The following is a 17,659-nucleotide window of genomic DNA, read 5'->3' as shown; positions in this document are numbered from 1 at the left end:
CCTTTCTGCCCTTTGGAGTAAACTGATAGAGATCTTCTGTTCAGAGAGGAGAGCTTCATGTACAGAAACCTATGCTGGTTTCTTTCCAGGAATACTAGAATGTTTTCCATATTTTGCATTTTCTTCATAGAGCTTATTAAAGGCTAAAATTCACAGTTAGAAAATAAGTTCTTTGTCTTGAGGAATACTTTTTTTTTTTTTTTTTTGATGAGGAATACTTCTTAACCGTAGGTGTAACTGAGGAAAACCTGTGGGCTCCCCTCCAGAGATTGACTCACGAAGCCTGGGGTGGAGTTCTGGAATTTGTCATTAGAAAAGCTCTCTCTGCTTGGTTCTGATGTATTCCCCCATCTGAGCATCCTGGCGTTAGGATAGTGAAATGCACTTAGCCTTGGAAGAGGTGAAATGTTAAGCATCAGCTATTTGGGAATCCAGCGCGCTTCCTTGGTCTCACGGTAACTCAGTTCCCCTATAAGGTGTTAGGGAACAAGGATAAAGCAACAGGGCAAATAATGGTCTGCACTTGAAAGGGGATAGTTTTATTAGATGCTGAGTTCTTATTTGTTAACAAAAAGCCTACAGCATGTATTACCTTTCCATTTGATTTTACCAAGGGGTTGATTTCATTGTGATTTCAAAAGCTGTGACTTTATGCAATAAACTTTGCACTCCACCTGATGCCATGGAAACATCTTGTTCCAAGGCACTGAAAGCCCAGGATGATAATAAACAAACCAGTAAGGAAACAGAGCTAAAAGCTTGTCCTTTCTTCCCGAGCTCTTGTGTGTTGTTCCCACGTCGAGGTTGTCAGAATATCACACGGAGCAAAGTTAGAGGCCTTCTGTGTGGCTCTCAAGTGAAGAGCTCATTGTGTGGGAAGATCTTGATTATAGTCATTATGGATGGGGACATGTTCTCTACCTCTGGTTTTGTTTCAACCTCCACACTATCTTGCAGAAAAGTGTCAAACGGTAACTCTTACAATATCCGAACAGTTGTTTTTGAAAATATTAGAGCTCTTGATTTTCTTGTGATGTTCCATTTCTCTGGGCTCGAACAAATGTTGCTGGGTAGCATCATGTAAGTGAGGGGCTCCAGGTACTGAAGGAAAAGGACACTGAGATTGTTAGGAGCTCCATGGCATGGACCTAGAAGGAAGGTCACAGAGGCAGGGCTGATGACCTGGCCCTTGGTGAGCTCCGCTGGACCTCAGGGCAGCTCCCAAAGTGGGCTTTTCTCTTCCTTCTGGGTATAGTTTGGACAAATGACCTCCAAAATCCTTTCTAACCCTGAAGATGTAGAATTTGAACAATGAAGGCCAAATTCCTCACCTTGCTACTTGAAGCCATTTGTCACCTGGGGATCTGTTATAGAACTGTTATACTTCTTCCCCACATCTTTTCCTCACTGGCAGGCTCACTTCTGCCTCTGGAACTTCCATCTTGCTTTTCCTTGTGAACCCTGCACCACTCCCTGCCCCCCCCCCATCATGACCACAGGTAGGACCCCGCTTCTCTTCTTTCCTTATCTATGTTCTGCCCAGTGAGATTTCTTTTTTTCATCTTGCCAGTGAGCTTTCCCTCATGACTGAAGCATCCCTCCAAATTTCCCTTCTTTGAGACCTAATTGTAGCTACTTCCTGCGCAGCACGATCTCAAGCACATTATAAATTATGTTTTTAGGGTGGGAGTTGGTAGAGCCTTCAGGACTTATGTGTAAAGATGGGTAGATGAGGAAGCAGTGTCCCCTCCACCCCATGTCTCCACGAACATTCCTTAGAAGAAGAAACTACACCTTATAATCTTCCGTCTTAGTACTTGATGATTCATTATTTTACAACACAAACAAAATGGTAGAGGAGCTGTTTTGAGGTTGCAGTCAAGACTTTATCTCTTTTTAAAGATGTTATTTATTTATTTGAGAGACAGTGTACATGCACAAGGAGGGGGTAAAGGCAGAGGGAATCTCAAGTGGAATCCACGCTGAGCTCCCAGCCTGATGCAGGGCTCAACACTGGAAAGGGTGGGTGGGGCAGGCTTGATCTCATGACCCTGAGACATAATCTGAGCTGAAATTGTGAGTCAAGTAACCAACTGAGCCACCCAGGCACCCCAAAACTTTATTTTGAAAGCGAGGAGCAATTTAAATCTCCAGAGGTCAGCACAGACCCTCTGAAGCTCTGTATTGCTGTTTTCATGGCAATTTTTGCAAAATTTTGCAAAAGGTGCAAAATTTTTGTTGGTAAAGGATTGAGTAGGTGCTTTAAGGGCAGTGGTGAATCTTAGTCAGAAGGGCTTCAGTACATTGAACATGGACACAAAAAGTCAAGACATTGGCCATCATTGTTCAGGGGCCTTTGTTCAGAATAATAAATGATTCAGATCATGTGCTATGAAGAAAATACAAGCACGTGAAGGCAGAGAGTGGCTGGAGGATATGCATTTGCCACTCTGGGAAAGCTTATCTAGTAGGATACAAATACCATGAGAGCAGAAACTCCGTCTCTATCCTGACCCTGGCATGCAGGAGGTGCCTATCAAATATTTGTAAATATCGGTAAATATTTGTTGAATGAATGAGTAAATGAATAAAAACTCTAAAGCACTACGCCAAGGTTGGTTGTTGCCAATCCAGCAGAACTGATCTGTCTCTGGCTGCTGCTGATGGCCCTACCCCCTGACTGATGGATGAGGTCTCTATTTGATTAAGGCCACACTGAACTCTATTTCAGGCTTCTCTGTGATTTGCAGACTCTGTAGCTAAGATTCACCTCCCTCCTGAAAGAACCTGCCCCCGACCCCTTCCCCATTTCACATGTGACTATTTTGGATAGGGGATCAGAGAATGTCACGTTTTTGTGCAAAAACAGTAAGTGTGAGGAGCCAGCCATGGAGAATCTGAGGATGAGAATTCCAGGCGGGGAAATAAGAATGTGAAAGCCCGGAAGAGGGAGGGTGATCTTGGAGTGTTGACAGACAGCAGGAAGATCCACATGACTGGTGACAGTGCACTGAGTGGTCAGAAGGGCTTGTGGGCCCAATGCGGTGGCCTTGTGGGCCATTCTGGGGAGACTGGATTGTATCCTAATTGCATGGGGAGGCTACCCTGGGCTAGTGCCCGATATAAGTGTCTTTATATGTATTTGAACCTCACAGCAGCCTGGAGTAAATCCATTAGATGCAGTTATTCCCATTGTAGAGATGAAGGAAATGGGACTCTGAGAAGTTCACAGGCTGGAACTCAGACCTTCGACGGCCCATAGGAGTTCTCACTGTTTGCCTGAAAGGTGGAGTGTCCCCCAGACTGTGAGCCTCCCCTCGGGAGGCCCCAAGAGGCTGAGCCACAGCAAGTCCATCGTGCCCCTGCTCTGATAGGGAAAAAGGCTGTGATGTATGTGTTGGTTGCTGAGCAGGAGCCGAGAGAAGCCACCCCTTTTTCTTGGTCCTGTCCTTGCAGTGGCAGATTCAGTTTTGGCTGCCCCACTTTGGGAGAAGGTGGGGGAATGGAAGAGATGCCAGGAGGCAAAACTGAGATGCGGCAACAGTGGTCTCCAAGTGACTGAGGTTTCTGTCCAGTTACTTCCATCTGCACAGAAGATTAAACTAGAGAAGGTCAACTTCAAGTGTAGCCATACAGAGCGATGAGGCATAGTGAGCTTCCTAGCAATAAGCAACATTGGATACCTACGCAGCCCACACAGGGCACTTCTAGAAACTTGGTTCCAAGGAAATCGCAGAGCTGTTCTTCTGGAAAGGTTAGCATGGGCTTTCGTCAGGGACGCTCTGACCTTTTACAATCACTTGACTCTTGGAGGCTGTGATCCCAGTAAGTGTGACATTCACACTGAAAGAAGAGTTTCCAGGTCTGGCACAACCTGCCCCTGGACAGAAGATCCCCTCCGGCCTAGCAGGGGCGCTGTGGGTGACGGGCAGTGAGGCTGAGGCCTACTGGGGAGAGTCTCCGTCACCACTCAGAGGAGCTGTTTTTTTGTTTGTTTTTGTTTTAAAGATTTTATTTTTTTATTCATGAGAGACACAGAGAGAGAGGCAGAGACACAGGCAGAGGGAGAAGCAGGCTCCATGCAGGGAGCCCGATGGGGGACTCGATCCCAGGTCCCCAGGATCACACCCTGGGCTGAAGGCAGCGCTAAACCACTGAGCCACCCGGGCTGCCCAGCTGTTTGTTTTTTAAAGGCTGACTTTCAGCCTTGTCCTGGTTAAAAACAAGTGTTTTCCACGAGGCTGGAGCAATCCTTTGGCAGGTTCTTGTGTGGGAGCACCCACCCTCTTATCTGCACCTTCCTCTTCTCATGCTGTGCAGTGTAGAATGTGCAATGATTCATTTGGAAAAGAGAGAATAAAACATAATAACGAAACCCCCCATCTGCTGTCAGGAGTCACCTCCAAACAGATGCCTTCTTGGACCCTTTCGGCAGGTGTTTTCAGCCATAAGTCAGCCCCCAAGTGACCATCACATTGTTCCACCAACTGTTCTCCAGGCCCTGGTTCTATAGGGACAGATGGGGGGGGGGTGGATTTTGAGGCTCATCCATAACTGAGCGGCATGGGGGCCCAAGGAACTCTTGTTCCCTGTCCAGCTGGTGTAGCCAGCACAACCTTTTTTTCTTCTGTGTGCATTCTGTTCAACACTGTGCCCAGGCCTCGGGAGCAGCCTAATACTTTCCCCCCTGAGTCTCAGCACGATTCCTGACTTTTTTGTGGTGCCAGTGTGCCATGTCCTTGCAGCTAGAGTCTGGTTCAACTGTTCTTCCTACCAGCCCATTCCCGGTCACTGTCACTGTCCCTGTCATGGAGATGCAGCGTCCCAGGGTTCCCAGGGGAGGGAGGGAGCCTCATCATAACACAAGCCAGGCATTGTGAGGTCGTGGTGGTGACCATGTTCAGTGGGGCTGGGGTGACAGCATAAGGAGAGGATTGGGATTTGTTTTGTTCAATCTTCTATTCGTTCATTCATTTGTTCCCTCATTCATTCAGCATGCGCCAGTACCAGGCTAGGAGATGGGATACAATAGTGATCAAGACAAAGTCTTAATTTTGATGGAGTTAATAGGGCAGGGGTAGGGATGGGGGAGGTAGACAGTAAACCAGATGATTTCAGAAGTTGACGTGCACAGGTGAGGGCATGAGCTAGGATGCTGTGGGGGTCAGTGGTGGAGAATGAGGGCTTGGGGGCCGGAGGGCCCTGTGTAGAGCATGCACGGGGAGCCCCACATCCTGACACCAGGCCTGTGCAGGCGGGGTCCGATCCACTTGTGGCCACAGCAGTACAGAGAACTGCCCGCCCCTGTGACTCCCAGCCCAGCTGAACTGTCTGCTTCCTCCCTTCCCTAGCAGCTCACCGACCCTCGCAGCTGTTAGTTTGTTCTAATGAACATAATCATGGAAACATCTGAACGAGTGCAAAACTGTCCAGACTTCACCATTTGGAGTAAGTTTAACGTTGTATTCACTCACTGGTTGCTTACCAAGTGCCCCGGAGCCCATGGCATCCTGCAGGAGCATGCAGAGGGGTCCTGCCCACAGGAGCTCCAGTCTGGAGCTGGGTGGAGGGACAGACCACTGCTGAGAGACAGGAGGACCCAGTGGGCCTGCCCAGGGATGGAAGAGGCTGCCTACAATTCAGGGCTACACATACACAGTCCTGCGAAGGTCCACAGTCAGGAGGACTGAGGCCTACATATTTTAATGCAGCAAAACCGGTTTTTATTTATAAATGTTAAACCCAAATTCAGAGCAGGGGCAATGATCTGGAGAACTAGCGCTCTTTGTCTTCATTCTAATGACAATTGATTCTTTTCCTCCTTCTCTCCTAAGATAGGTGATTCCTGATGAAAGCCAGCGTTTTCATTTTATAGTTCAACGATGCTCCATTGAACATTTTATTAGTACCAATTCACTATTTAAAATGCATATTTCAGTAATGAGAAACAATCCATTAGGCTGGAAAGAAAACTAGCCTATTTAAAGTGGAAGAAATCTCCTGTGAGTTTCTCCATCCACACATTTTAAATACTTTCCAAATTGTCCTTGGCGTTTTTTTTTTTTTTTTAAGATTTCATTTTTTTATTTGAGAGAGGGGGAGATAGTGAGAGAGAGCATGAGCAGAGGGGAGACCGTGAAGCAGGCTCCCCACTGAGCAAGGATTCCCAGGACCCTGAGCTCATGACCTGAGCCAAAGACAGCCACTTAACTGACTGAGCCACCCAGGTGCACACTTGGCTTTTTTTTTTTTTTTTTTAATGTAGTACAATATACATAAAATTTACCATCTTCACTGTGCCTAAGTACCGTTCAGTGGCATGAAGTACATCACGTTGCTGTGCACCCATCACCACCGTCCATCCACAGACTCTTCATCTTGTTCAAAGGCCTTGGAGTTTGTACAGCTTCTCTTGCTAATAGACATGTTTTATTTAGCCAAATCGCCAGGTTTTTACACATATTATATGATGTAATTGTCACCGTAATCCCATACGGGGACATTCTACACCCTATTTTCACCGTTGAGAAGCCAGGCCTAGGGGGTTAACCTGCCAGGAGACATGGGGATGTGAATTTGGACTCAGCTGCCTCCGAAGCCCTGTTTTTTTTTTTTTTCCCGGTGATTTTCAGCTTGAAATTTTGATTCTGGCATCTTGCCTTCTCTCCATCACTGTCTCCAGCGCAGACCAGAGCACGGTTTGCATCTTCTCAGAATGCTAGGCATCTTTCCTTTGTGCTCAGATTTTCCTGATCAATAAATGTGAGTGCCAACACAACAGGCATCTGCAAAAGCAGCTAAAAATTAAAACCATACTTTCTTGTTGAAGACGATGTGGAAACATACTCCTGCAGTGTGACGACCGGGTACCTCTGTTGAGAATATTCCCCCTCTAAAAACCCACGCCATTGGTGTTTCTTTTTTCTTTCTTTCTTTCTTTCTTTTTTTTTTTTCTTTCTTTTTTTTTTTTTTAACTAATGCGAGGCCATGAATGTTGTCACTGTTATATGTAATTTTCTACCCATTGACGGTGGCATCTGTGTCTTTCTTTTGTGAAAACACGTGGACCTACGACATAAATGTCCTTAATCTCATTACTGGCCGGGATGCCTGCAGAGGTAGGTGGTGGAAACATTAGTACCATAGAAGGTCCAGGGCAGGTCCCGGTGTTGGTGTTCCTGGACCTGCGAATGTATAGGTGCCCTCATTTTGATGTGGGGGAGGGGGCACGTGCAAGTCAGTTGCATAAAATCGTGCAAATGTTAGCAATCTTTTTTATTCTTGGAAGAAACAGTCTGTTAGAGAACAGGGCTAGGAATTAGCAGTAAAGCATCCTTGGCTCCTTCCCCTTTATGAGGCTGCGGTGCTATATTAAGGCATATCACTCAGATGGTAACATCAAACATATGGTAAAAGAAGGAAAGAAACATGTTCTTTCTCTAGTTTGACATGCAAATAAGAGGGAAAACACTGCAAAGGCAGAAGATGGCTTCTAATATTAGAGACTAGGGGATGGCCACCCAACGCCCCAACCCGGGAACCCTGTGACACCCCCTCCCCAAACCTCCCCACGGCGGCCCCTCCCACAGGCCGGTGCCTCCAGTGGCCACAGGCAGCAGAATGATGGGGGGAAGCCTGCAGGGCTCCTGAGATCCTCTGGCAAGAAGGTCCTCAGGGAAAGGAAGGCAGTGGCACCTGCCATGTGTGTAGGAGCCCCCCACCCCCTGTCTCCCCACCCCTCATCTCTGCCTCCCTCCGCCCCTTCCTCTGACACACACTGCAGTGCCTCCCTCATTGAATGACCCAAAGGTCAATGTGAAGGGCTAGGGATTGACAGAGGCCAAGCTCCCAGCTAATTTTTCAGTTTTTTTTTTTTCATTTGCAGATCTATAGTTTTTGTCATATGACCCTCCTCAGGTCGACTTTTAATGGCTCTGCATTGCCATCTGGATGAAATCCAAGCTCCTGGCCTGGCTGCTGTCCATGATCTAGCCCTTGTTCTTGGCTTCATCCTTGTGCCTCCACCAGCCTTCCCCCTCCCCACCCCCAGCCCTTTATAATCCAACCACTGCATGCTGTTGGCCATGCACTGTGCTCTCTCGCCACCCCTGCCCCTTGCAAAGGCTCTTCTCTGCCTGGAGGCCTCTGTCTCCCTTACTCCCACCCCACCCCACTTTGCTGGAGTAAAGTCTACTGGTCTTTGATCTATGCCCTTTATTCCCATCAGAAAGTCTGTTCCAAGCCCCTATAACTGGCCAGGCTCCCCTCCTGCATGATCCCACAAGCCCCAGTTGACGTGTTGACCCACAGCCACTAGGGTCTCCCCAAGTCCCATCAGACAACCTGGCGGCGGGGTTGGGGTCAGCTCTGTCCTCAGATGCCTGAACGTCTGCGGAAGGAACAGGTGCATTCCCTCAGGCCCTGCCCCGCCTCATTTTGGATCATCAGATCTGTAAATGTGGAAGAGGGCGGGAGGGGGAAGGTGGTGGGACCCTCCCTTCCTGCCACCGTGCTAGGGAAGCCTCTCAGAGACACATTGTGTGGCCACCCTCGTCTCCATGACTGTCCCTCTCGCCGCCACTTCCTTCCCAGTGCTTAGGTCCATGAGGAGCCATCTCAGCTGTCTGTTGTTCTCCTCCCGGGGTGGGAGCCTCATCCCTCAGCATCCCCCTGCAGCACACAAGCTGTTCAGTATCTATGCGCTGAATTCATTAATTCAGATGGCAGTGAAGGAAGAAGGCCTCTTTCCCTTTATTTGCCTTCAAATATCGAAGAAAAATTTTTCAAGAGACAGGGTCAGAACCAGAAGGGGCTTTGGGGGTTAGTCCATCCAGCTCATCCTCTGCTCCCAGGAGCCCCCAGGAGAGTGTTCCTCTCCATTTGCTCCAGGACATGCTCATGTGAAACCTGTTTTAAAGGAGATGTAATGTTTATTTACTTTTTCATTAACATTTTGTTTTTCACTGTCCATCTGTTTATTATGTGTTTAGTTACATTGATTTGCATATTACTGCATTCATTACCGGATCATTTAAGCCCTTAGGTGTTTCTCATCCCAGGGCTCCGTGGGAAAGGGTTATTATATAACAATCTGATGACTTGTGGATATGCATTCCTTAATTGGAGATTCTCTCTGCATCCCTGGTGTTCAACTGGAGACTTCGATGCACCTGAAATTTTTATGTGAAAACTCCCTCGGTAGATCTGCTGAAATCATTGATGATTTCTAATAGCACTAGTCCCTCAAACTCTGTGTGACTTTAATGAGAGGGGGGAAAAAACTGTATTGGATGATAGAAACCGACAGATGTCCTTATTATTATTCCACAGAACAGCTCCTTTCTCTCACCGAGGAGAATCTGTGTTCCTAGACTCAACGGTTTCTGCTCCTCGAAAACTCTTTCCGTTCACTCTGCTCGTGAGAATGTTTCTCCTGCTTTGGGATTTTTGTTTGCTGTCAGCTTGCCTTCGTCCCATTCAATTAGGCCAGGCTTTGTGGAAGTTACAGGTTTTGCCAGTGGGGTGGGGGAAAGTGAAAGGATTTCAGATTCCGAAAACCTGGCACTCTGGCATTCAGCAGCCAGCCAGCCTCCCTGTTCCCAGGCCCCCTGGCTGTAGACATGGGGATCCTGCTGGCTGTCCTGCAGGAGGGGCCTGCACCTGCTAGCACACAGCTTTCCATGTCACTTCTCTGTGAACAAATGTCGTATCAGTGGCATTGAGCTTCATTTGGGGAGCTTATTAGGTGCAAACCGGTTGGACACATCAGCTACAAAATCCTAGTAGGAAAGGGTACTTTATTTTCTCTGTGGAAACCATGAGAACATTAGAAATGGACCCAAAAAAATGTTTTTTGTTGTTGTTTCACGAGAGAAAAATCAGGCTATTTGCATCTCTCTATAATTAGTAAAAAGAAGATTAAGCATGCTTTTTATACATTCTCAGAGAATATTCCTGACCAAAGCTCTCCTGTGTACTGGTCAGTGTGTCCTGCGACAACTGACTTTGCTGGGTGAGGCCTAGCTCTGTTTTTACTGCAGTGCTCTACAAATAAGGTCTCTTTTCAGCCTGGGGAAAAGAGATGAAGAAGACGGGGAACCTCTTCCTAAACCACATTTTCTAGATAAATTCTTTCTTTTGAGTTGATTTTAAAGAATGCTTTATCAGGGGCACCTGGCTGACTCGGTTACTAGAGCATGTGACTCTTGATCTTGGGCGTGAGTTTGAGCCCCATGTTGGGTGTAGAGGAGACTTCAAAATACAGCAAAAAAATAAATAAAATATTCTTTAAAAAAAATTATCGGGGATCCCTAGGTGGCTCGGCAGTTTAGCGCCTGCCTTTGGCCCAGGGCGCAATCCTGGAGTCCCGGGATCGAGTCCCCCATCAGGCTCTCTGCCTGGAGCCTGCTTCTCCCTCTCCCTGTGTCTCTGCCTCTCTCTGTGTGTCTATCATGAATAAATAAAAAATATAAAATAAAAAAATTATCAGTCATCATAGATATCCTTTGTCTTAAAATACAATTCTCATAAGCTACCTTGGTGTAAAAATAAGTAAATATTTAAATAATAGAAACATTTAAATCTAGGACTCTAAGAAGTAAGTTGATTCTGCATAGACTATAAAACACATTATGGAAGAGATAGGTCGTGAGCACCTTAAGATAAAGAAGCAGAGATAGCTTTGAGCCAGCATTGAATCTTCCGTAAAATTTTGACCTAGATGAAATTTCATGTGCCAGAGATGTCATACCTGTCACCGTGTGTTGTAATTACTAACTGGCCCATCTACAGACAAGACTGTGATTTCTTGGAGGCCAGGGCTGAGAATCACTGAGTACAGCCCTTGTAGGGCCTGGAGCATTCTATGTTTCAATAAATTATTGTGAATGAATTAATGAATATCCTTCTAGGTGAGATAGAAAAAGTGTGAGCTACATAATATCACACTTAAATGGAGGGATGACTGGTTGAGCTGTCATGTCCCAAAGCTGTTGATCACTGGGCAGTAGAACCTGAAAGGAAATTTCTAGGGATTTTCCCCAGGGCTGGCTCAGAACATATTTTTTCCAATACTGCAAAAAGGAAATAATTTAGAAGAAGGCATGGAAAGCATACTTATTAAATTTACATATGGCCAGAAGCTAGATTCAAAAATAATTCTACCAATAATAGATGACACAATAAATTACATTTACCCTTTTTTGAATGTTTTTTTGTGCTTTTAATTTAATTTTCCACCCACTCTCTTTAGTTTATTTTAGGGTTTCTAGTGATGATTGGATTTTGACAATATGGAAGAAGATAGATGAATGCTCTGTAGTCATTTCCAGGGAGTGTAGGGGAATATTCTGTGAAGAAAACTTCAGAGTTTTTCCTAGTATATACGAGGTTTAAAAAAAAAAAAACAAAAACCAACACGATGAGTCAAAAGTAGTCTTAGAAGAGTGAGTTACATAACTTTTCCTTTTCCAAATGACTATAAAAGCTCGGGGTAACTTATTTATTCTCCTTGGCAAATGACATGTTCGTTTCATGTGGTTGGTACGAGCCACGCTTCTTGGGGGTGTAAGAGCCCCCTACCCAGGCCTCTCACCCACTTGCCTCTTGCGCTAGAGCTGCCTGAGTAAAACAGGACGGAGTTACCTCTTGGAATGTCTCAACAAAAATAAATGTCTCCTTTTCCATTAGTGTGAGTCAACAAAATAAAGACAAGCCAAACCCAAGGATTGTGCCAAGTGACTAAACATTTAACACCAAAATTCAATCCCTTTCATGTTTGTGACAAATCAGATAAGTCAACATCTTAATACACCAGCAAATTTAATATTTCCTTACCTAAAGCTTTTGCCTCGTCACTGGAAGCCTCCATGACCCTTCTCAGAAGCTGGCTTGTCTTCTTTCCCTTCTTTCGAGATGTTGTTGCTCTCGCCTCAGTGCTTGGCTTACCTTCACTTTTCCCTCAGAGTTCCTGGCTCTTCTCAGCCACCTGGGCTTTGGAGCTTCCCCTGGAATTTCAGTAACCTCAAATGTAGAGCCTTTCTTCTGATTCTGAGCCCTTTCTGATTCCAAAAGGGCTCTAGGCCTTTCATACTAAATTATACATTTTCCTTACCGGCAGTGCAAGCTCTGATTTGTATCTTGTGTAACTTTCTCCATTATTTTTTCATAAGCCATTACAAGTTAATATTAATCTCCTGTTAACATTCCAAAAGGCTGTACTCAGTGGATCTTTTCCTTATCGCTGAAGAAAGCAGAAATATGTGTCAGATTGCTCACACAGAAGTTTCGCGTGTTAGGATTAGATTTCTGATATGCAGAAACCCAAGTGGGATTGTTTGAAGGTTAGACAATCTCCACAAATGGTTTAAATGCGCTTCTTTCTTCTGCAGAGCTGACTTTTCTTAGCATCTGACCTTTACCATGTGTCTCAGGTCTCTCAGAAATCATTCCAAAGTTCATATCCTCTTCTGTCTTGTTCTTTTCATGTGTTTAAGTGCCTGAACATTTTCTTGAAGTGTATGAGGAGCAGTTAAGAGCTTCCCACACTTTCTGTTTGACAGGGGCAACCATTTACTCCCCACTGTTTATGGCCAGGATCAATGGTAATGACATATTCATTATTGCACTAACACTATGGTTTCCAACTGGATTTCTTTCTTTCTTTCTTTCTTTCTTTTTTTTAGATTTGTTTATTTGAGAGAGAGAGAGAAAGAGAGAGGAGAGAGACAGAGCATAAGTAGGATGAGGGGCAGAGGGAGAGAGAGAATCTCAAGCAGATTCCCTGCTGAGCATGGAGCCCAACATAGGGCTCTGTCTCAGAACCCTGAGGTCATGACTTAAGCCAAATCAAGAGTCAGACGCTTAACCAACTGGGCCATGCAGGTGCCCCTCAACTGGATTTCTAAACCTAGATATGAAATATACCTCTATTTTAGTTTGCATTTCTAGAACAACTTAGAAATATACAAACTCCTTTAGTTGTTGGTCTATCTGTATCAATTGGGATGCATTTGATTGTTAGCAACAGAAAACAAAGCTCAAGTTGGCATCTACCAACCATTGGTTGATGTGTCTGGTCCTTCAAAGACAGGATGGATTGCATGTGGTTTGATTCAGTAAAACAATACTGAGATCAAGACCTTGGCTTCTACCCATTTCTTTGCTCTATTGTCCATAGCTCCATTCTAGAGTTTCTTCTTTGCTCACAAAGATGACTGCCAGCATCTTCTAGAACAATGGTGTCCTTGCTCCAGGCCTGAGCCAGATGCCCTGGATCTTACTGCCAGGAGTAGAGGTCATTTTCCCCAAAGTACAAGTTGTGAGTCAGCAATGAGGACCCACTGAAAAATCAAGAACTTAACAAAGGAAAGGGTACGCGGCTAATGAGAGGCAACCTAGTATCCATATCCACCACAGCATCTGTGGGCAGTTCATCTAAAAATACTGCCTATTTGCCTGTGTTGCAAATAGGACTAAAGAAATGTTACAGTTAATCTGTCCATTTTCATTTTGAGGCTATCTGACTTCATTTTGATTATTTTCATATTATTGAGAGAATTTCTGTAAATTCTCACACATGCTTAGTTTTTATTTTTAAGAACTTGAAACATCATAAATAGCTTCTGTTTAGAATCTTCCACTAAACAGAAAATAAATTTCTATGAAAAGAATTACTTACTCTTCTTTTTTATCCCGTTAAGTATTTTTATCCAGAAACTGGATAAAACCTTAAATCTTAGTATGAGAGGTGATTTCTGAAGTAAAGCATCCCTGTAATCGATTTTAAAATAGTTTTTTCAAGGATATAAGGATAGTAATTTCCTGAAATGTCAGTAAGGCTTTTTAATATTCTTTCATTTTAATAGTTCATAGTTTCTTCTTGTCTGGCTTGCGTAGCTTTCAAGAACCCTCTCTGACTACAGTTACAGATAGAGTAGAAACGTGAAAAAAATCTTGTTATGTAACTAATATAACTAATATTGTTATGCTGTTACAAAAATAGTAAAACGTGTTTCTCTGGAAAAAATTTTTTCCCCTTCTGGAAAAATGGACTTTTCTTAAAGAGACATGAAGAAATGCATACACACATTCTTTGCAAAGGCAATTCCTGTAGTAGAAAGAAATAAAACAGTCATGGTTTTGAATCCAGAATAAGCCACATAAGTGATCTCAGGCCGATTACTAACTGGAATCTCAGTTTTCTTCCTTGTAAAATAGGGGATAATAGACCCCTCTCCAGGCTTTTTAATTGTTCCAATAAGATATTGAAATTAAGGGTGATTAACCCAGTGTCCTGCATGGGGAGAACTCTAAGCACATGATGGTGATTTCGAAAAATATGAGACTGAACAAGAAAACAAATGCCAACCTCCGACTGAGTTGTAGAAAATTATTCTATTACCTAGAAACTTTAGAAATTCTCTATTCTTTGTCATATTGGATTCTTTTTCTTTAGAAACATAACAATTTCCTTCAAAACGTTCTGTATGCCAACACTTAGTAGAAAAGCTATTGACATAGAAACCTATACGCATAGCTGCATATGTGAGCGAGAAAGAGGCTGGCTTTCATCAGGGCAGGTTCTGTCTCCACAAGAGGCTCTGTCCTGGTCCCAGGCAAGAAGAAGAGCCCTGGTTCGTGGTCCCATCCAGCCCCATGCCAGCCATGCCCTTCTCCTGAGTGAGGTGTCTGCAGCATCAAGGACAGAGGGCCAAGGGCATGCTCCCGCCCAGTGTGCGTACCCTCCACCTTGACCCCAGAGATCCTACCCATGCCACCACCTTGAGAGGAATCTGAAAATCCAAAATTCAAACCTGGTAGGAGGTAGAGCATGTTCCACTTAATACTTTGTTGTCTTGATTTATCGCTTTATAAAAAAAAAAAAATCTTCCTCCTTAGGATATAAAGAAATCATACACTGGGACATATTGTCATTATAACTGGGTCAGAGTTTATTGGATAATCCCCTAATTTCTCCATCTGTAAATGGAGGGCTGGCTAGAACATGGGTTCCCAAATTTGGCTAATCAGCACAATCACCGAGGACTTTAAAAAATATCCATAGTTCCCAGGTTCCACCGGCCTAGCAGTGGTATTTTAGTAGAGTTGAGTAAGTCCTGGAAATGTATGTATTTATATATTTCATGCAGGAGCTTGCTGATCAGTTGGCTCTCCCTGCCACTCTACTAGACAGACGTTAGGGTTATTCCGTTTACTTTATTTATTCTCCACTTCGAAGCTTCTTTTCCACCATATGTGGAGATCAGGGGCATGTGTTCATTGGGAGACACTGTCTATTTGGTATCTCTTAAGATCTGTGCGTTGCTTTGCCTGTTAGAACACACACCAATACAGAGAGGCAGCCGTGAGGTCCACGGCCTTGACTTGCAGTCAGTGTTTTTAGTAGGAACCAAGTTGGAGTGACAATTAAGAAGAAAAAAAGAAGATAGACATACCTCTGAAAGGAGAGAGAGGCCAGACCAATAAATGGCCAGAGGCTGTGTGCTAGAAGCCCAAGGAACATTAGGTGGGTTTCTGGATTATCAGAAATTCCATGTAGTAATTGGCATTTTCTCTATTCAAAGTGTTTGTGGTTGCCAAAGATAAAAAAAAAAAAAAGTCTTTCCAATATGTACAGTGTGTTTTCTGGGGACAATGAGTCAATGGCATTCCAGTTTTGGAGATGTAGGAAAACTCTGAAGAACGAGACCCAGATAATGACAGTTATGTTTTCTTTCTCACAGTCCCCTTTTCCTTTCGAGGGAAAAAAGAAACCAGTGCAAAGAGTCATGAACTTGACATTTTGCAAGATTCTAGTCTTCCCATCACTACATACTAAGAACTCCCAAATTAGCCTCCATCCCCAAAGAAATCGAGGCATTTACACTATGGTCCAGTTGACTCCTTATACTTGTTCGTGACGAAAGAGAAACACGTATATGAACTTTCCACTTGGGAAATTAAAAGCGGAGTGGAGCAAAGTGAATTTCATGTTTAAAGTTACACCATTTGTAGGAGAGTTGGCGTAGGTCATCAAGCACGATTTCTGAGGGACTCTAGCACGTTGCTCACGTTAAACATCCCTGCAAAAAAACCACTCTATTTCCTTTTTCTCAGAACTGGGTCTCAACACTTGCAAATTGCTTCTTAGTTCTCTTAGCATAAAACCCACACTGTTGAACTCGGCTCCAAAGCCCCTCATGATGTTCCCTGGTGCACACTCATCGACTCATCTCCCCTGACCCCCACCCACCTGAGGACTCTTATGTCCCAACACAGCACACCTCACCTCACTTTTCTGTGCCTTTGCACATGCTGTTCCTTCCCTCTGGTATGCTCTCTTCCTTGTCTTCCTTTACCCTACAAACTTGCCAACACCCAGAGTGCGTGTGGCCTGCCCAGAGTGCTCAGGCCCAGTAAGACAGGGCACAGGCCGTGTTTCCCCAGCTCATGGCCAGCTTCCTGGCAGGACATGGGGCGTCCTGTATCGTAATGTTTATAAGTACATCTGTCTTCCCACAATGGCCTGGGAACTACTGGGTTTCAGGGACTGGGTTTTATTTGTCTTTATGTCCCCGCTGCTTAGCCTCATGTCTGGCTCTTGTAGGTACTCTCTAGATGTTTGATGAAGTCTAGTAGGTCTGTGAGTTTTATGCAAGTTTTCTGCAAATCATGTGCCATGATGCTTCACCAAGGGATGCTGCGAGCATGGGAAAGGACCACGGCAATAGTGAGAGGTCATGCCTCTCCCCTTCCTTGCCCTTCTCCCTGCACACGCTTCAGCCCTCGTGCGATAGTGTTCATCGTGTGCAATGTGTCCCATCATGACACCGGATGGACCATCTTATTAAGCAGAACTTCTCTGTGTTTATTCATCATCAAACCATGTTAGGCCTCTAAATGCTACATCCACCACCAGCCCCGTTCCTCACCCCCCAAGAAAAAAGAGAAAGAACAAGAGAAAAGAGGAAAAGCCACCAGATGGTCCTTCTAACTCCACCTCCTTACTGCAAGATCTTAGAACTGCCATTCTTCATTCCTTCAAGGAGAGCTTGCCTCCCCTAAAGGTCCTGGGATCTAGCAACACGCATCCACGCCAGGCCTGCGGCTGCCTTCTGCTTTTGCATCAGGAGACTGGGAAATAATCCTGACTCAGGCTTGTGTGTGCTTTTCAGAAGGCACACGCTTTGCTCCTTCCTCCACACACACCCTTCTTTCTGTTTCTTTGCCCCTCAAATGTTCTTGGCACCCTCTCCCTGAGATAAATCAGTCTGCCAGGTTGTCTGCCTGCGGAGTGGATTACACAGTCCTGGTTGTTCCCCAGCCTCGGGTGAGGAACTCTAGTGCTGTGGACACAACACTGTGACTTGAGACTGGGCTTACAGACAGTGGCTTCCAAACTGTGTGCATGTATGTGCGTGTGCACGTGTGCATGTATGTGAGTGTGCATGTATGTGAGTGTGCATGTCTGCATGTACATGCACGCATGTATGCATGTATGTGTGTGTGCACGTATGTGTATGTATTTCACTCTTCACCACCCTGCCTGTCTCTACTGGCATTGTTAGTTTCTTCCTAATTAAAAAAAAAAAAAATTAAAGTGTAGGGACGCCTGGGTGGCTCAGTGGTTGAGCATCTGCCTTTGGCTCAGGTCGTGATC

At 44.8% G+C, this 17,659-nt stretch overlaps 1 protein-coding gene and 1 long non-coding RNA gene across 3 annotated transcripts in view; one reads left to right on the top strand and one right to left on the bottom strand.

Annotated features, from left to right (window-relative positions):
* Positions 1 to 17,659, top strand: part of CAMK1D (calcium/calmodulin dependent protein kinase ID) — a 434,038-nt gene that overhangs the window by 225,597 nt on the left and 190,782 nt on the right. The window lies entirely within an intron of this gene.
* LOC144313841 (uncharacterized) lies at positions 8,728 to 12,350 on the bottom strand. The gene is made up of 2 exons (XR_013379449.1): positions 11,836 to 12,350; positions 8,728 to 8,907 (listed from the first exon to the last, which is right to left on the bottom strand). It is a non-coding gene; the product is annotated as an uncharacterized LOC144313841 (long non-coding RNA).

Source organism: Canis aureus, chromosome 5, assembly GCF_053574225.1.
Source record: "Canis aureus isolate CA01 chromosome 5, VMU_Caureus_v.1.0, whole genome shotgun sequence".
Taxonomy (NCBI): domain Eukaryota; kingdom Metazoa; phylum Chordata; class Mammalia; order Carnivora; family Canidae; genus Canis; species Canis aureus.
This window is presented reverse-complemented; position numbering and strand designations above follow the sequence as displayed.